This window comes from Giraffa tippelskirchi, chromosome 6 (assembly GCF_054371585.1).
Source record: "Giraffa tippelskirchi isolate mGirTip1 chromosome 6, T2T-mGirTip1v1.2.pri, whole genome shotgun sequence".
Classification (NCBI taxonomy): domain Eukaryota; kingdom Metazoa; phylum Chordata; class Mammalia; order Artiodactyla; family Giraffidae; genus Giraffa; species Giraffa tippelskirchi.
Window position 1 is genome coordinate 11,864,038 of NC_137280.1, and position 17,456 is coordinate 11,881,493.

General features: G+C 38.2%; 1 long non-coding RNA gene across 1 annotated transcript in view; it reads left to right on the forward strand.

Annotated features, from left to right (window-relative positions):
• Positions 1–17,456, forward strand: part of LOC145509059 (uncharacterized) — a 293,882-nt gene that overhangs the window by 221,655 nt on the left and 54,771 nt on the right. The window contains exon 4 of the long non-coding RNA XR_014055830.1: positions 14,954–15,014. This is a non-coding gene — a long non-coding RNA (uncharacterized LOC145509059). The remainder of the gene's footprint in view (positions 1–14,953; positions 15,015–17,456) is intronic.

Genomic DNA, 17,456 nt, shown 5'->3' on the forward strand with positions numbered 1-17,456 from the left:
ATCAATGTGATTCAGTATGGAAAATATTATATATTACATTAAGAACTGGAGAAGACTAAAAGAGGAAGTAAAGAGTTATGAAGAGGTTTTAAAAAAGAAGTGGTTTGAAGATTGAGTAATACTGGGACCTGCTGAGAACATGAGGACACGCTGAGAAGATTTTTACCAGGGGAGGAGCCTCCATGAAGTCATAAGAATGTGACAAAAGAGACATGTGTGGTAAATGTTGGGTTGTCCAGTGAACCAGAGGGTAGGGAATATGGGGAGACTGTTGAGAAATGGGTCTAGACAGGCAGGATGAGGTCAGATCATGAATGTCCTTAGTTAGCAGGAGATTGGTCTTTGTTCAAAAGACATGGGAGACACTACATTTATTTTATAACTATTTTTTCTCCAGTTAAAAATGAGACAAATTAATTATTGAAATATTCAAACAATTTGAACATATACAAAGAAAGTTAAAAAAAGCAATGAATCTGAATCTCTAGAAATAACGATCATTACCATTAAGTGAGTGAAAGTTGCTCAGTCATGTTCAACTCTTTGCAACCCCATCGACTGTAGCTCACCAGAGTCTTCTGTCCATGGGATTCTCCAGGCAAGAATACTGGAGTGGGTAGCCATTCCCTTCTCCAGGGGATCTTCCCGACCCAGGGATCGAACCAGGTCTCCTTCATTGTAGGCAGATTCTTTACCATCTGAGCCACCAGGAATAGGTGAACACTATTCTAGATGGCTTTTGATGCACATATACAAATAGATAAAAATAAATACTTTTTAATTAAAAAACTCCACATACTCTTCAATTTCACAATTAAACCATAAACATGCTAGACACAATGCATAAGAATAAAATCTAAATATAGAAATCGATTTGAAAAAAGATCATTTCTGGCATGATGTCATGTCAGAAATAAAGGCAACATTAGATCTGAGCAGTAAACTTTTGAGCAGATGCTGTCATGGTCTTGAAAAGTATTAGATTGATTAAGGGGATTAGAGACTGAGGTTTTAATGTCCATATAAAAGTGGGCTTTCCAGGGGACTCAGTGATAAAGGGTCTGTCTGCCAATGCAGGAAATAGGGGTTTGATCCCTGGGCGTGGAAGGTCTCCTGGAGAAGGAAATGGCAACCCACTCCAGTATTCTTGCCTGGGAAATCCCATGGACAGAAGAGTCTGGTGGGTTACAGTCCACGAGGTCTCAAAGAGCCCGACATGACTTAGTGACTAAACAACAACAAACATAGGAAGTATGGCACTGGGCTCGAGTGAGGCAGAGATCCTTACTTAAAGCTAGGATCATAGAAAGAAAAGGCTGCTTTCTTGGTAAAAGGAGTGAAAACTTACCGGTCCAAGCAGTGCAGCTAGAAAGTTTATTACTTTTTGGAGTTCTGGATGGGAAGGTGTGAAAAGAATTAAAGCTCTTGGTCACCAAAAATCTTGTGAAGTTGGAATTTATATCACTGATTTAATGCTGAAATGTTCAAGATGAGAAATTAATGTCAAAACTAATTGTAGCCCGAAAGCAAAAGTAAAGTGATTTTGTAGCAGGACTTTTACACCTCAGAGTGCACAGACATTTTGGAGTAAAGGAGGAAGGTGGGGAAATAATTAAAACTTATAAATTTTATGTGAAAATAACCTATTCCAAAAGAGTCAGCAGACACTATAGATAGGAAAACTACTATTCCCATGAACTTGATGTGATAGAGCAATCCAAGAAAGAATATAAAATAACTGTGTTTCAAATGGCTAAAGGGATAAAAGGAAAAATGAAAATTATAAAGAGAGAGCCGCACACTGTGAAGAGACAGATTTGAAGAACAGATAAAGTGTCTAGAAATGTAGACATGTCATTGATGTCTTTATGGATGAGTTAAATACTAGATTTTACACAGTTAAAGAAAGAATTAGTAATTTGTGACACAGAACTGAGAAAATTACCTAGAATTCAGCAGAGAGAGAGGGTTAGATAGAGATAACAGAGGAGGAAAAATGGGCAAGAGTTTAAGAGATATAGATGATAGACTAAGAAGAGAGAATGGAGAAAGGGAAATGCTTAGAATTTTCCAAACTGATTAAACACACACACACACACACAATTCACCAGCTCTTAGTTCAGAGAGCCATGTACTCAATGGCATACTGATAAATGTTTAACAACTAGCTTGTCAAGATAAAAAGTTAGCCCTGATTTACAGTGGTTCTTGGCTGCGGTCCTGCAAATATTGTCATCATGGATGCTTTCAGATTACCAGCTGAATTTAGATAAATTACCACCTGAATTCAGGCTAGTTCATTGATTGTGGTATTAGAAATATGCGTAACTGGCTCTTGTGAGCCAGTTTGAGCTGACTTCAGCATACAATTACATATGCTGAATCCATGTGAAATATAAGTAAAAATAAATCAGTACATAGGTGCATTGTACTGAAACATCAGAATACCCATGACAAGTATAATACCTTAATCATGGACACAAAAGACAGATTCTCTTCCAAAAAAAGGTGTCTGACAGCAGACTTCCTGGGAATAATAGTTGGAGGACAGTGGAATAACGTCTTCAAAGTACTGAGTAAAACATTAACCTAAAATTCTATACTTAATTTTATAATTTTTTTAAGGATTGAGGTTAAAGAAAAGAAAAATTGCAAGCAAATAGTATATTTACTAAGTACTTATCCTTACTGAAAGAAGGATGTATTTTAGAAAGAAAAGAACCAAACTAGAAGGAAAGGCCTAGATGTTAGAGCAATGATAAATAAACTCACACAAGTGAAGTCAGTTGTGTCTGACTATACAGTTCACAGAATTCTTCAGGTCAGAATACTGGAGTGGGTAGCCTTTCCTTTCTCCAGGGCATCTTCCCAACCCAGGGATCAAACCCAGGTCTCCTGTATTGCGGGCAGATTCTTTACTAGCTGAGCCACAAGGTAAGACCAAGAATACTGGAGTGGGTAGCCTAACCCTTCTCCAGTGGATCTTTCCAACCTAAGAATTGAACCCTTCTCCAGTGGATCTTTCCGACCTAAGAATCTCCTGCATTGCAGGTAGATTCTTTACCAACTGAGCTATCAGGGAAGCCATAAAGAAAATCATTATCATGGGTAAATATAACTAATAATTTGGAAGAATATTTAACATCAAAGGTAGAATTTAAATATTATATTACATTTAAATGAAAGATGAGATCATTGTAAAGCACTGTAATGACTGGTTAAAGTGCAGAAAGCAGGAAAGACAAGTGAAAACACCAATTTAAAATAAAAAAGAAAAGTAAATATAAAACAAAATAAGATGGTAGAAATAAATTAAAAAGTATTAGTAATCCCAATAAATGAAAACACTTTGAATTCACCTATTGAAAGGAAGAGATTCTCACATTGAATTTGAAATATCCAGCTATAAGTAGCTTACAGAAAAATCCAAATATATGATACAGAGGTTTGAATGCAAAAGATGGGGAAAGATATACTAATATCTAATGCTAAATACTAAAAACACAACATATACTCTCACAAACACAAAGCAATATTATAACAGCAATATTACTGTCAGATAAAATAAATATTAAGACAGAGTATTATTAGGAAAATAGAGGTCCTTGTACAATGGTAAAGTCATAGGAGAAATTCACTAGGAAAATAGATTAATCCTGAACCTGTATCCCCTTAATGACTGTTTCATAAAACAAATTGAAGCAAATATATTTTTCATTAATATCATTGATAAAAATTTTAAAGATGAGTAAAAAGGATGAAGAGAAAAAACAATAATAATGACATGAAATTATATATATATATATATAAATTTAAATGCACAAAATAACACTACATTTTACTGTGGGTGGTCGAGTTATTATCCTCCAGTTCCAAATTCATTCTTTTAGATTGTTCTGTGAAAATCATTCTGGACCCTCACACTGACAGCACTCCAGCACAGGTCTTGTGACCCAGCTGGTCCCACGGCTTTGTCACAAGATGGTCTGGGCAGTCACTGGAGGCGGGAAAGGGTTTTGCTTCCTGGTTCTGGTGGTCTCCTTGGGCAGGCTTTTTTTTAGCATTAGGCTGTGGCCGTGCTGGCAGCTCCTCCAGGGCCCTGCTCCTACAGTTCTGGGTGGCAGCAGCACCCTGCTACCAGAAGCTATTCCCCACATTCCCACCATGCACACCCACCTTGAGAAGTCTTGCAGTGGAGTGTTGTCAGTATGACATCTACCTGTGGCTAGCTCCTGGAGTTGGTGATGGACAGGGAGGCTCAGAGTATTGCAGTCCATGGGGTTGCAAAGAGTTGGACATGACTGAGTGACTGAACTAAACTGAGCTTTCTCTGGTATCCTAGAGGGTGGATTTCAGCCAGTTCCCCAAATATTTTGAAATATAAAGATTTAATTTAACATACACTAAATTTATTAGGAGAGAAATGAAGTGAAATGAAAAAATTGCTGTATATATATATATATATATATGTATACAGCATACATATATATGTGTATATACACACATATACATACACACATTTATGGTAGTTCTTACTATAAAAAATATCTCTGAAACTTCTCTGTAGATTTCATATATACCCCCTAAAATATAGGATAATTTTTCTTCAATATTCCCAGCAAAAATCTTAAAATTTGCCTGATTTGACACATTTATTTCCCATGCCCAACCTGAATCAACACCCGTGGAATTTGCAAGACTGGTTTAAACCAATCAAAAATGACCCTTGGCATTGGACGTCAAAGCATAGGAGTCATGTAGTGGAAGGGATATATATAGAAGGAAGAAGGGAAATGGATATCCAATGGACAGACTAGGTATGTACACAACATTGTGTATATTTCTAATCTGCAGATTCAAGGTTTTCTTCATTTGGGGGAACTGTTTTCTTCTCATAATCTGAATGATTTCCTCTCCCATGTTTTAGATTCTATGCCTAAGGGATACCAGTAACTTCCATTTTATTCTGGGCTATCTTTGTTATTCTTACATGTTTTACTTTTATTATTCTAATCTCTGCTGTTTTCTTCTGCATTTCCTAGGATTATGTGAAGTTTTTGTTAGTAATTTGATATTCAACTGAATTGGTCTTTATTTTCTTAATTTTTCAGTTCCTGTTTCATTTTATTCACCTTGTCTTCTTGAATTATCATACCCATGAAATTATTATATAGACTAAAGCGCTCATGGGGAACTGTCTTCTCTTCCATAAAGATATTTTTGGGCAAACTAGGTTCTTTACCTATCTTGCCTGTTGAGTTGCTTCCTTTCATTTCTTTCCTGTTTGTAATCTGTTTACATGATTAGCACACCACGTTTGCATCGTGCTTATGTTCAACACAGAGAGCTTGTTCAGAAATTTTTTTGCATTGATATATTATAGATGAATTATTTTGACTCACTCATCTTTATGTTCATTGTATCTGGTTGGAGATATATCTTCCTTGGGCTTTGGAATATTTTCCTCAACCTAGTGTCGAGTCCTAGAGTCTTCATTTCCCACTAATGAGAGCCAGATCTGTTTATTTCACTTCCTAACCATTATCCCCCCAACAACCTCTTTCTCTCAAAAGAAGGAAAAGATGAGAGAACTCCACTTAAGACCTTTCTTCCTCACATCAGGAGCATCAGTAGAAATTTTCAAGATTTTATTAAATCCCCAGTACTATCTCTGGGAGACTTGGGCACATATTGTGTCAGAATACTCTTTCTTCAGCTTTCAATTTTTGATAATTATGGCAGTGAGTTTTTTTCCTTTGTTTGCTTGGTGTATGTTAATGTTTACCTTGCAAATGGCCCTCGTTTTTGTTCATTTTTGTTAAGAGTTATAATACAGAATCATGTGATCAGTTTTAGTTCCCACACATTTGACCTGAAATCCATTGAAGGTTTTAATCAGGGGAGACTCATGTCTTAAATCATGATGGCAGGCATATGGAGATGATTAGAAACATTCATGAAATAAATGAATGAATGAGTAAACAGTAGAGGTTCATAAATGAAAGTGTGGGCAGAAGAGAAGACATCATGAGTGGAGTAGGGAAGGAAATTGGTAAGTTGACTTTGGAACTCCTTCCAGCCAGATTGGCGTTCATTTAATCTGCTCTCTGGTTTTCGGTAGATAGTAATGGTTTGCAGAGGTATTAATCTTAGCCCACAGAGGCAGTTGTTAGAGGAGGGAAACAACTAGTCACATAAGTGGAAGCTCATGGACCTAGTCACACTTCCGTTTTGTTAGCTGTGTGATAGACCAAGTTCTGACTTGTAGGGCCTTTAGTGATGCCTTGCCTCATCCTCTCTTGGCCAACTGTCAGCAATGGACCTTGATTGACAGATCTCCTCTACACAGAAAACAGCACAAGGTTCTAATAACTTGCTCCCATAAATTTGAGTCTGACAAGTCATGAAGAAATTAATTAGCCAGAGGTAGGCTTCCTGGAGTTGGAGAATCTGGTTCCCTCTCATCCTCCTGGCTATTATTTGAGTTTGCTTGATGTCCAGCAGGTTGTAAAATTGCAGCCTTCAGAGTAGTTGGTGGGTTGATCAGAATTCTTTTCCTTGAAAGTGTCAGAACTCCAGTTTGAACTAGCATAAACAAAGCGAAACTTAAGAGAAAGATGCTCTAGCTTATGCGCTGTGGAGGAGAGGCTGGCCTCTGTGTGGTTTGGTCTGCCAGACACACCAGATTTCCCTTGTCATTTCTCATTTCTGCTTCACTCTGCCTTTAGCCCTGTTCTCTCATGACTGACTTCATGATACTCCAGGAATCCAAGGTCCTATATTCTCACAGTGGCAAGACCTGAGAGGAAGGAAAGCCCTGTCCCTCCAGATCTCCTGAGGAATCTGTAGGAAGACTCCGATTGGCTCATACAGGTCACGTGTCCACCTGTGTGGTGAGGTTGAGGGACAGTAAATTTTGTAGCTCCCACCAGAAATAAATATTCTCTAAAAGAGCAAAGGAGGATGTGATAGTCTGAACACATGAAATAACACGTTTTCCATGAGGGGAGGAATAAAAGCCTCCATATGCTTTGCAGGAACTAAATTCACCCCTGCTGAGCTGTCAGGGGATATGACCCTTCATTCACGTCCAATATATCTGGGTGCCATTTGATACCTTTACATTGCTCCCCTTTGCCAAGCCCAGAAAATGGCACTTGTTGATTTTGTAACCTCAAATAGAGGTTGAAAATAAAAATGAAGCCCAGGATGTTCCCAGGTTCAGCTTAGTTCCAACCTGTTGTCACTTCCTCAGTTCAGGAGCTGGTACAAAAGCAAGCATTAGGCATCTGCTGTCTTGTGTTCTGACTAATGCACGAGAGAGATGCTTTTTCTAGAACCAAAGAGCCCGAGGAATGCCACTGAGGATGAAGGAAGACTGTAGGGGACCAACTGGTTTTTGTCTGGACCATGACTAAGAGAAGGCTCACTTGCTCTAATGCTTTTAAAATTAGCTCTGCTCCGAAGAAGTTGGGTTACATATTTGCCATCTTGCAGAAAAATTCAGCATTTGAGATTCAAGCCAAATGCTTTTCAGCCCTTTTAAACAAAGTCACCGCTACCCTGGGCCCTGCCGGCTGCATGGGCAGACTCGGCTGGAAGCCAGCTCTGAGGCTGACCATGATAGCTCATGCCATTTAATATGAAGGGAAGAATGGTGATGTGGTTTATATTAGGAGCAATGCTAAACATTTATTGGATACCTTACACATGGCCCAGGCACTTTTTTTAAAAGCCAACTTTCTCTCATTGAATAGTAAAATCTGACATTTTAAAGGGTACAACTACATATATTATTTTGCTATTGAAAAAGTTGATATATAGCATATTGGTCTCCCAGATTCATAGATGAAAAATCAATGCCCTGAGAGAAAATATAACAATATTATAAAGACTGTAAGTGGAAAGATAGGGAGTTACTAACTTGGTGACCTTAAGTCTCATGAGGGAAGAATACTGCTTTCTTGTTTTGTTTAATTTTGTTTTCCTGTTTTATGTCTAGTGTTGTTGACACATGGTAGGCACTCATCAGATGTGAATATATAAAACCTTTTAGGAGGAAGCACTGACCAAAGATTAAAATGAAAACTCCGGTAACACCAAGTCTAAATTTGAGCTTCTTTACAAAGATAGTTGATTATATGAGAGAAAAATCGATTTAGCTGTCTCTATACCTTGTTAAACCTGGAGTAGAAAAGTGGATGTCCTAAATCCTCAGACAAATGAATTGTTCTTCCAACATGTCTGTCTTACCAGAAATTCCTAGACATTGTATGACCTCAATCTGCCAGTTTTCCAGCTGTGGTTTCTTAACTAAAGTGTTTCAAGATAAATTTGGATAATTTTTAGTCAATTGCATGACCCAAGTGGCTCAATGTAAAGAGTAACTTAGAATCTCCAGTTAGTTTTGGTATTAAATATTTATAAATTTGGACCAGTTACATAATTTGTGGGGACCGGTACAAACTGAAAATGTGGGGCCCTTGGTCAAAAATTACTAAGAATTTCTATACAGCAAGAGCAGAGCGTCATCCCAGATGTAGGTCCTTCTAAACTGGGGACCTGTGTAGCTATATAGGTGGCATGTCCACAAAACCAGTTCTCTATAGATTACTTGTTTTTTTGGGACGCGAAACATTGGTGGAGTTCACATTTGATGAAAGAGTCCATGGAAATTACTAGGTCATTTGATTATTTTCAACATGGAGATGAGAAGTAGGGAAAATGTAATGTATTGGCACAGATGGGACTAAAATGTAGGGTTGAGATTATGACCAAAAATTTCATGTATGTAACTTATTTCCATTCATTATCAAAATAATGTTCTTAGATCTTACATTAATCATTTTGCTTTTGAGTAACTTGAGAGTTGAAATATTTGGGCCACTTAAAATGTCTTTGATAAATTTCATTCATTCTAAGTGTAGTAATTGCAGTCAGTAATTGAAACAGTAATGTTGCCATGTTGTATGACCTTGTTTTCTAATGTGAAACAACTCTACCATTATGAACTAGCTGAAACTAAGCTTGAAGTTATTTTTCCAAGATTTGGTCTCATCTGATCATACTTTATGAAAGCTTATTGCAGAAGACCGAAGTGTATCCTATTGGCCCAGAACTGGAGACCTGAGCCGTTTGTGCACTCAGTTGTGTCTGACTCTTTGCAACCCCATGGGCTGTAGCCTGCCAGGCTCCTCTGTCCATGGAATTTTCTAGGCAAGAATGTTGGAGTAAGTTGTCATTTCCTCCCCCAGGGGATCTTCTGAACCCAGGGATCAAACCCACGTTTCCTACTTTGGCAGGCGGATTCTTTACCAGGTGTTCCACCTGGAAAGGTGAACTGGAGAAAAATGAGTCCTTTTGGCCTTGTAGGCTAGTAACACTCAACAAACATTTCTTGCATGATGAAAGCGAATGAATGTCACAGGCAATTATCATAGATGCTAATCAATGACAGTAATACTAAATGATGCCTCACCTTTTAACAACTTTTATTGTGGTGAACACTTTAGAAGTATATATTCTATTCTGAAAATTTATCACTAAAAAATTTCAATAATTCAAATAATGTGCAGAATTTTGTCCAGATTCAATCTGCGTGTCATTAAAACAATGATTCACAAGATGACTTATATGCAGTCAATTTTGGATTTCTTGTGATGCTTGTTTTTGGTTTATTGAGTTATAATTTACATATCGTAGAATTCACCTTTCTTTGGTATACAGGTCAATGAATTTTGACAAGTTTACATGGTCATGCAGTTGCCTCCACAATTAAGACAGAGAACATCTTCATCATCCCAAAAGTTTCCTTCAAGTCCCTTTGGAGATAATTCCTTTTCCCCACTCCAGTCCTTTGGCCACCTGATTTGAGCAAACTCTGGGAGATAGTGAAGGACAGGGAAGCCTGGTGTACTGCAGTCCATGGGGTTGCAGAGTCAGACACAACTGAGTGACTGAACAGCAACAACAAATTGAAGCTTTATTTGTTTCTTTTGGTAGTGTCATGTTTACCCAATTCTTAGTGATCCTTGATTTCTTACATTAGTATCTGGCCATTTAAATAAGTTGGCCCTCCTCCAGACTTTACAGGTTCACTTTGGCAGAAACAATCAACTCAGCTTGGGATTCTGGACGGGTCAGCTGGTAGTTTCTTTGGGCATTTGGGGCTTGCTGTTGGGAGGTGTCTTATTTGAGGTCACTGCCCAAGGCAATGAAGTCCAAATTAGTGCTTCTGGCTGGGAATAGTTGGGTAGGACTGCTGTCTTTGTTTCCTATATTAGCTAGATTATATGATAGACTCCATGGTTGCACAAATTCTCTGGTTGGGCTTCCTAGTCACGTGGGACTGAATACTATATTTGGCAATTGGACAGGGCTATGAACTTGCTTTCCTGAAGAAGCAGGTTGTAGAATATTTCCAAAGTCATTATTACTCAGTGGCTGGCGACCTGAATCTGACAGGGCTGCCCACCAAATTTCCTGGCAAGATGGCACTACAGGCTCAGATCCATCAATGGGCAGGGCAATTGGCTGGGCTCTCTGCTCAGGTGACATTTGTTGCTGAGGCTATAGATGGGCTATGCAGCTTTCCAGGTGCTCTGGTTTGGATTCATGGTTAGGCGAGACTAGATGATATATTTAGCTCTAGGCATGGCTTCAAATTTGTTTCCCAGCTCATGTATGTGTGAAGCTATAAAACAGGTTCTGTGGCTGGCATGGCTCACTGGAGAAGAGAATCAGGTATAAGTGTCCACTGACCACCCTGATCAGATATGGCCAACAGCAAAGCTATACAGATGGGAAGAGCTGCTGGCTGGGCTCTCTGCTTGGTGATTCTGCAGGTGGGTTGTAGGATGCAGCTTACCAGGTACCTTGGTTAGCCTTCCTCATTGCGTGAGACTGAGTGCTATATTCAACAGTAGGTAGGGCCATGAGTTTACTTCCCTGCCCCGGCAGGGCGACAAAACATACTCCAAGGCCAGCATAGCTTGCTGGCCAGGAACCCAAATCATGCAAAACTGTGCGCTGAGCTCCCTGGGCAGACAGGGCCACCAGCTGAGCTCTGCAGACAGGCAGAACCTCTGGCTGGGCTCTCTGCTCAAGCGCTGCTGGGTTACATTGCTTCCCAGGTGTTCTCTCAAGGTTCTCCTGGTCAGGCAGGGTGAGGTCTGCACTTAGCAATGTGTGGGGCTATGAATTAGCTTCTCGGCCTGGGTGGTATGGCAGCATAGGCTCCAAGCCTAGATAGGCTCATTGCTTTGGATCCTGAATCAGACAGAACTGCACACCAATTTTCCTGGCCAAATGGGGCCACCGGCTCGGCTCTGCAGATGTGCAGTTGGCTGGGATCTCTAGCTAGGCACTGCTGTGAGAAGGAACTTGGTCTACCAAGACCTGAGCCCTTGTTGCTGTAAGCCCTGCTCTTCTCTTCATCACAGTCTGATCTCCAGTGGTCAAGCCCTACAGGTTTTTCCCTGTGATCCCTGTGACGTGACACTGAAATGGGCCTCCTGGGAAAGGACTCACAGTACTCGGGGAGCTGAATGTCCATCCTGGGGCCTCCATTTCCCATGGGAAAACCATAGGCCTGGGGGTCCTCTTCGAGCAATGCTGGTCTGGCCTAGGGGAGGGAAAATGCTGTCAGAGCAGAGCTGCTTCCCCACCCTGATCAGCTTCTGGGGTCTGAGGGGATGCTTCAGCCTCACTTCCGTGGTCCGGTATCTTGTCTATACACAGCTGCTAGTTCGTCTTCTTGCAAGGAAGGGGACCAAAGTTGGGAACAATCTATGTTGCTGTCTTGATAATATCATTCCTTTTTTTTTTTAGTGCTGTTGTTTTCATATTATTGAGTTTTAAGAATCCTTATACATTCTTATTACTAGTCCTTTATCATATATATGTTTTACAAATATTTTCTCCTAGTTTATGTCATTTGTTTTTTCATTTTCTCCACTTTATCTTTCAAAGAGAGAATGTTTTGTTGGTGGTAATGTAAGCTGGTGCAGCCACTATGGAGAACAGTATGAAGATTGCATTAAAAATTAAAAATAGAGCTACCACGTGATCCAGCAATCCCACTCCTGGACATATATTCAGATAAGATAAAAGTCTATTTAGAAAAGATGCATGGAGCCTAGTGTTCATAGCATTTACAATTGTAAATAGTATTTACAATAGCCAAGACATGAAAGCAAACTAAATGCCCATTAACAGACTAATGGATTAAAAAAGATGTATACACATACACACACACACACACACACACACACACGACGGAATATTATGCAGCCATAAAAGAACAAAATAGTGACATTTGCAGCAACATGGATGAACCTAGAGATTATCATATTAAGTGAAATAAATCAAAGATAAATATCATATATCACTTATTTGTGGAATCCAAAAAAATGATACAAATGAACTTATTTACAAAACTGAAACAGACTCACAGACATAGAAAACATTCTTATGTTTATCAAAGGAGAAAAAGGGAGGAAGGATAAATTAGGAGTTTTGGATTAACATATACACACTACTATATGCAAAATAGGCAGAAAACAAGACCTACTGTATAGAATAGGGAACTATATTCAATATATTATAGTAACCTGTAATGGAAAGGAATATGAAAATGAATATGTATGTATGTATATGTTCTTAACTGTACACCTGAAGCTAACACAATTTTGTAAATCAGCTATAGTTCAATAAAAAAACTTGAAAAACACAGAGATGTTTTTAATTTTAATGAAAGCCAATTTATCAGTTTTTTCTTCTTTTATGGTTTATGGTTTTATTTTTATTTTGGTTCTATATAAGAAATCTGTGTAAACCAAGGTCATAAATATTATTCCTATGTTATCTTCTAGAAGTTGTATAGTTTCCTGTTTTACATTTAAGCCTAAGATTTTTAAAGTTAATTTTTGTACATGGAGCAAAAGTTTTGTGGTCAAATTTATTTTTTTTGCACTTGGATATCCAGCTGTGCTGGTGCTATTTGAAGACACTGTTATTTATCCATTGATATTTGTAAAAACCAACTGTCTATATATGTGTGGATTTATCTCCGCACTCTGTTTTGTTCCACTGACCTGTGCGTTCATCTTTTTACAAATATCCTGATGTCTTGGCTATTGTGCCTTGATAGTAAGTCTTGAAGTTGAGCCCTGTAAGCCTCTCAACTTTGTTCTTCTTTTTCAAAATTATTTTGACTGTACCAACTAGATCCTTTTACTTTTCCTTACACATTTTTTTTTGAATTAGCTTTCTGATTTCTAAAACATCCTGCTGAGATTTTGGTTAGGATTGCTAAAATTTTTATTAGTGAGAGAAATTGTCTTGACTGTCTTAAAAGGCATTTCTGCAATTATTCCCTAGAGTTTGCCTCTTTTTTTCCATTTATATTAACCCTTATACCCTGAAGCTAACGTGCAGTGGACCCAGAATGGCATTCAGCCTATGAACGTAGGATGGAGGTGGTCTTGCAATTGGGATTGGGGTCTCAGGTCCCAGCCTGCGTTTAAATGTTGGGGAGTTAGGGCTGGATAAGTAATTCTGGAGGCAGCTGGAGGTGGGAATGTGCAGGAGGGAGACCAACTTTGTGTTGTTTCTTTGAGCCTTGAGCAGATTGGAGCTAACTTCTTTGGCTTGTGCTATACTTCTCAGAGGAAAGGCATGACTAAAATGTGAGAAACTGTACTCGTCTCTTTGATTATTTTAAAGTCTTCTCCTCTCCTTGTTTACTGCTATTTTGGAAATCTCACTCATTCATCATTTACTCGAGTTCTCTCTTATTCTATCCCCTTTCTCTTTTCCTTCCCTTGCTCCAAATTCTTCCTTAAATTTCAGATGCTCATTATAAAGATGACCCTCTAAAGATTAGAAATATAAAGTAAATATATTTTGGTAGAAGTTTTGAGATTAAAAAAAGTAAGCATTAAATTAATCAAAGTTATTAGAGTGTGCTGATTATGATTAATTGTTGGATAAAATGTTCTGACAACCTAGGAATGTTTCCCCTGGATTGACTCTAGCATTAATCCACAACCTCATCAAATAGCAGTGTCTCTGTAGTGCATCTTTTTACAACTTAGTGGAATTACTGAGTTTCAGATTTTCTTTCTTCTTCATGCCTGGCAGCCATGGACCAGTTAATCTGAAAATATGAACATTTGAGAAAGATATTCTTCAGTGACTCAGCAGGGCAACAGATGGCAAAATGTTTAATGTTTATTTCAAATCCATTTCCATATTGGATTCACGTCCAGAAGTGCTTAGAAACATTTTTATTTGGATAGAAACTGTTGTTCACTGTCAGGCAACAATCTGTGTTGAAAATAGCATCATTTGAATTACAACTTATTTGACAGGTATGAGGCAGACATTACAGCTTCAATGATTATAAATGTAGCACTCTATCTTTTCTGCCTCACAGTCTATTTTGCTTATCAAAGATATATTTACAAATGTTGTTTTTTAATAGCATTCATTAATGCATATATTTGTTCATTAATTAATTCACAAAACTTATATGAGCACTTACTATATTTTATGAGCATTTTATCTACAGATGAAAAGACAAAACAATTAAATGGTCTACATCAAAGACTCTAAGTCTATTGGACTTAGTACCTTCATCAATAAGGTTTAATTCTCCTAAAAGATTTATTTTACTAGCTAACTCTGCTTTTGTTTTGTTGGGTATGCCTTTCATTCTACAGTGTCTTGGAAATTGTTTTGGGGAGCTGACTTGGTGATTAACTGCCAGAGGAATATTTACCCAGAAGGGTATCAAACTTATATTTCAGAGTCCCTGTTGTTTGCATAGATCTTGTCCAAGGCTCTGAGAGTGGACCTATATGTGTGTTTTTATGGTCATAGCTTTTTAAAATTTTCAGAGGTAAGATATTTTAATTGCAGTTGGTTAAGACACTGTTCTCCTCTACTCTAGATTTCCCTCCGCCCTTCTCCACACAGCGGATGATAATGGAGGGGACCCAGCTAAGTGGAAGGTGAGTTAAGGTTCTCTTAGTTTGAGTTTTGTAAGTTATATTTATGGTTTTTAATTTATTCCATGAACAATTTACTAGTTGTTCCATGTAGTAATAACATAGAAATATTGCTCACTGAAATGACTCCCCGTGTTTTAACGTGAAGTTGCAAGGAAAAAGTCATGGCACAGCAGTGCCTGAGAACCATGTGATGTGGAAGAGGAAGAGTTTTAAGATGTGAACAGCTAGAAGCTAGGGTGAAAAATTCTCCCATAACATCTTACAGAAAAACCTGAATGAAATTTTTTGGCCAACCCAACAAATTTTGAACAATTATTCTGGAGCAATTTAAAATTTTCCTGAATTAAAAAAATACATATAGAAATTAATATTACAATATTCTTGTCATATGAAGAGACAATCGAACTAACAGTCAAAAAATACAGGACAAAAATATTAAACAGATGTGTCAGCTTTTTAGTTAAGAAAAATATGTTGAATTTCTGGATTTTGTGATTTTTTTTCTTAGTATTTTAAATTTGTAGTTTGTTGTAATTTCTTTTCTGATTTTAAATAAATATTTATATGTCTACCTAATTTTATATTAGTAACTTTGCACTATTTCTCTTAAAGATATCTCTCAAAATATGTACACTTCGGGCTTCCCTGAAACTGGATCTGCTCTCTGCTCCAGATTTCATTTTGTTTGTCCCAATGATTACTCAAGGAAGAGTAAATTTTGAGGATTGTATCATCCCTATAGAAGGACACACAGAAAGGAATTGGGGAGCAGAGCAGTGAAGAGTGAGGGCAGGGCAAAAATGAAGAAGAAGGAGAGCTAATGTGATCAACACTTACATGATTGATTTAAGATTGATAGTGAATTGAGAAAAGGGAGACAGGGATGTAAGAGAAGAAGAAAGGGACAGCAAGTCTGTTTAGTTGAGCAGAAATAACACAGAAACTGGAACCAAACGGCAGTTTCCTTAATCAGTCCAGCTGTAGGTGTGACCTTGGTCAATTCACTTATTGCCTCTGGGCTTCCTTCTCCTTCTTTGTAAAGTGGAGCTAATTAATTAAATGCTTATCCTGTGGACTGTTAGAGTTGAAAACAACTATGTCAAAGCTCCAGCCCATAGCAGGGTCTCATAGCCTCATAGCTGTTGTCACTGCTGCTGATTCAGTCAAACATCGTGGAGGCGTGGAGGGAGGTTCAGTAAAATGCAGAATCCCAAATCTCAAGAAAAACTTGAGGAACAAATGTGCAGGCATTGTCCACTTTGAAGGGAAATATCAGAAAAGTTAAAGCTTGAGAAGAGATACAGATTAGAGGAAACAGAATGATTTGGGATATATCAGCTTAAAAGAGGTGGTCTGAGAAAACAGATTCTCCATAATTCAATCCCTATATGATGTCAGGAGAAGGACAATGGATCCCTCCTTGATGGAAGCCAGGGAGGAGGCCCAGGAGGAAGATGGGCATAATTTTACTGGGCTTTTTGGTTAAACAGTTTGAAACTAGTAGTGTTAACGGGTACACGGCCATTTGGCCAAAACGGTGATTGCCAATGTATCTGCCTCTATCAGGCTGATGAATCAGGACCAGGTCTAAAGCAAAACTCAGAGATTCCATTCAGATAATGAAGACTCTGGGTTACTGGGCTACCATGGAACTTTCATTGAAATACTAGAGTCAGCCAATAAAAATTTCAGTTTGTATCTGATCAGCTGTCATTTTGCTGGGTTGGGGAAAATAATAAGAGTTTAAAATAGTGGAAAAGAAACAGAAAGACGTTCATTGTGGAAAAACAACACGCTACCTTTGGGATTAAAAATAAAAAATGTACTCCAGGTGGCTTCCGTTGTAAAGAAAATTAAATTTGAAATGTCGACTTCTTGGTCTATAAATTAGAACCTACATATTTACATGTTCTGTTTACAAAGTGATGGAAGGTTGAATTCCATTTTACTTAACAATGCTTAAAATGTCATTCAAATTCTGAAATTTCAATTCATGGTTGACTCTCTGGGTGACATGTATTGCCTTAACTAGGACCCAGGAAACATATATGTATATATAAATGGGGGGTAGTGAGAAGTGGCACAAATTTAGCTGAAATAGAGAAACTGAGGAGGGCCAGAGGCTAAAGCTGAGCATTATTTAGTAATGTGATAAAGACACTCTCCTTGCCCAAACTTCAGTCAGGCACCTCTGAACCCTATTCTCCGTTAGGCCTCAGCATTGGGACCCTGTCCCTATTCCTATTCCAGGCCTTCCTGGATCTGCATAGCCCAGTTTTAGCAAAAATTCTGCTAAATCACTTTAGAGAGACTCCCCGATCTTTGATATTTGGTCACCCTGGCCTGGCTTCAGCAAGAATCTCCCCATCCTTGATGTCTTCTCTTGGTAATTTTCCATCCTTCAACCCTCCCAATCCTCTCCTTGGCTATGAATCTCCACTT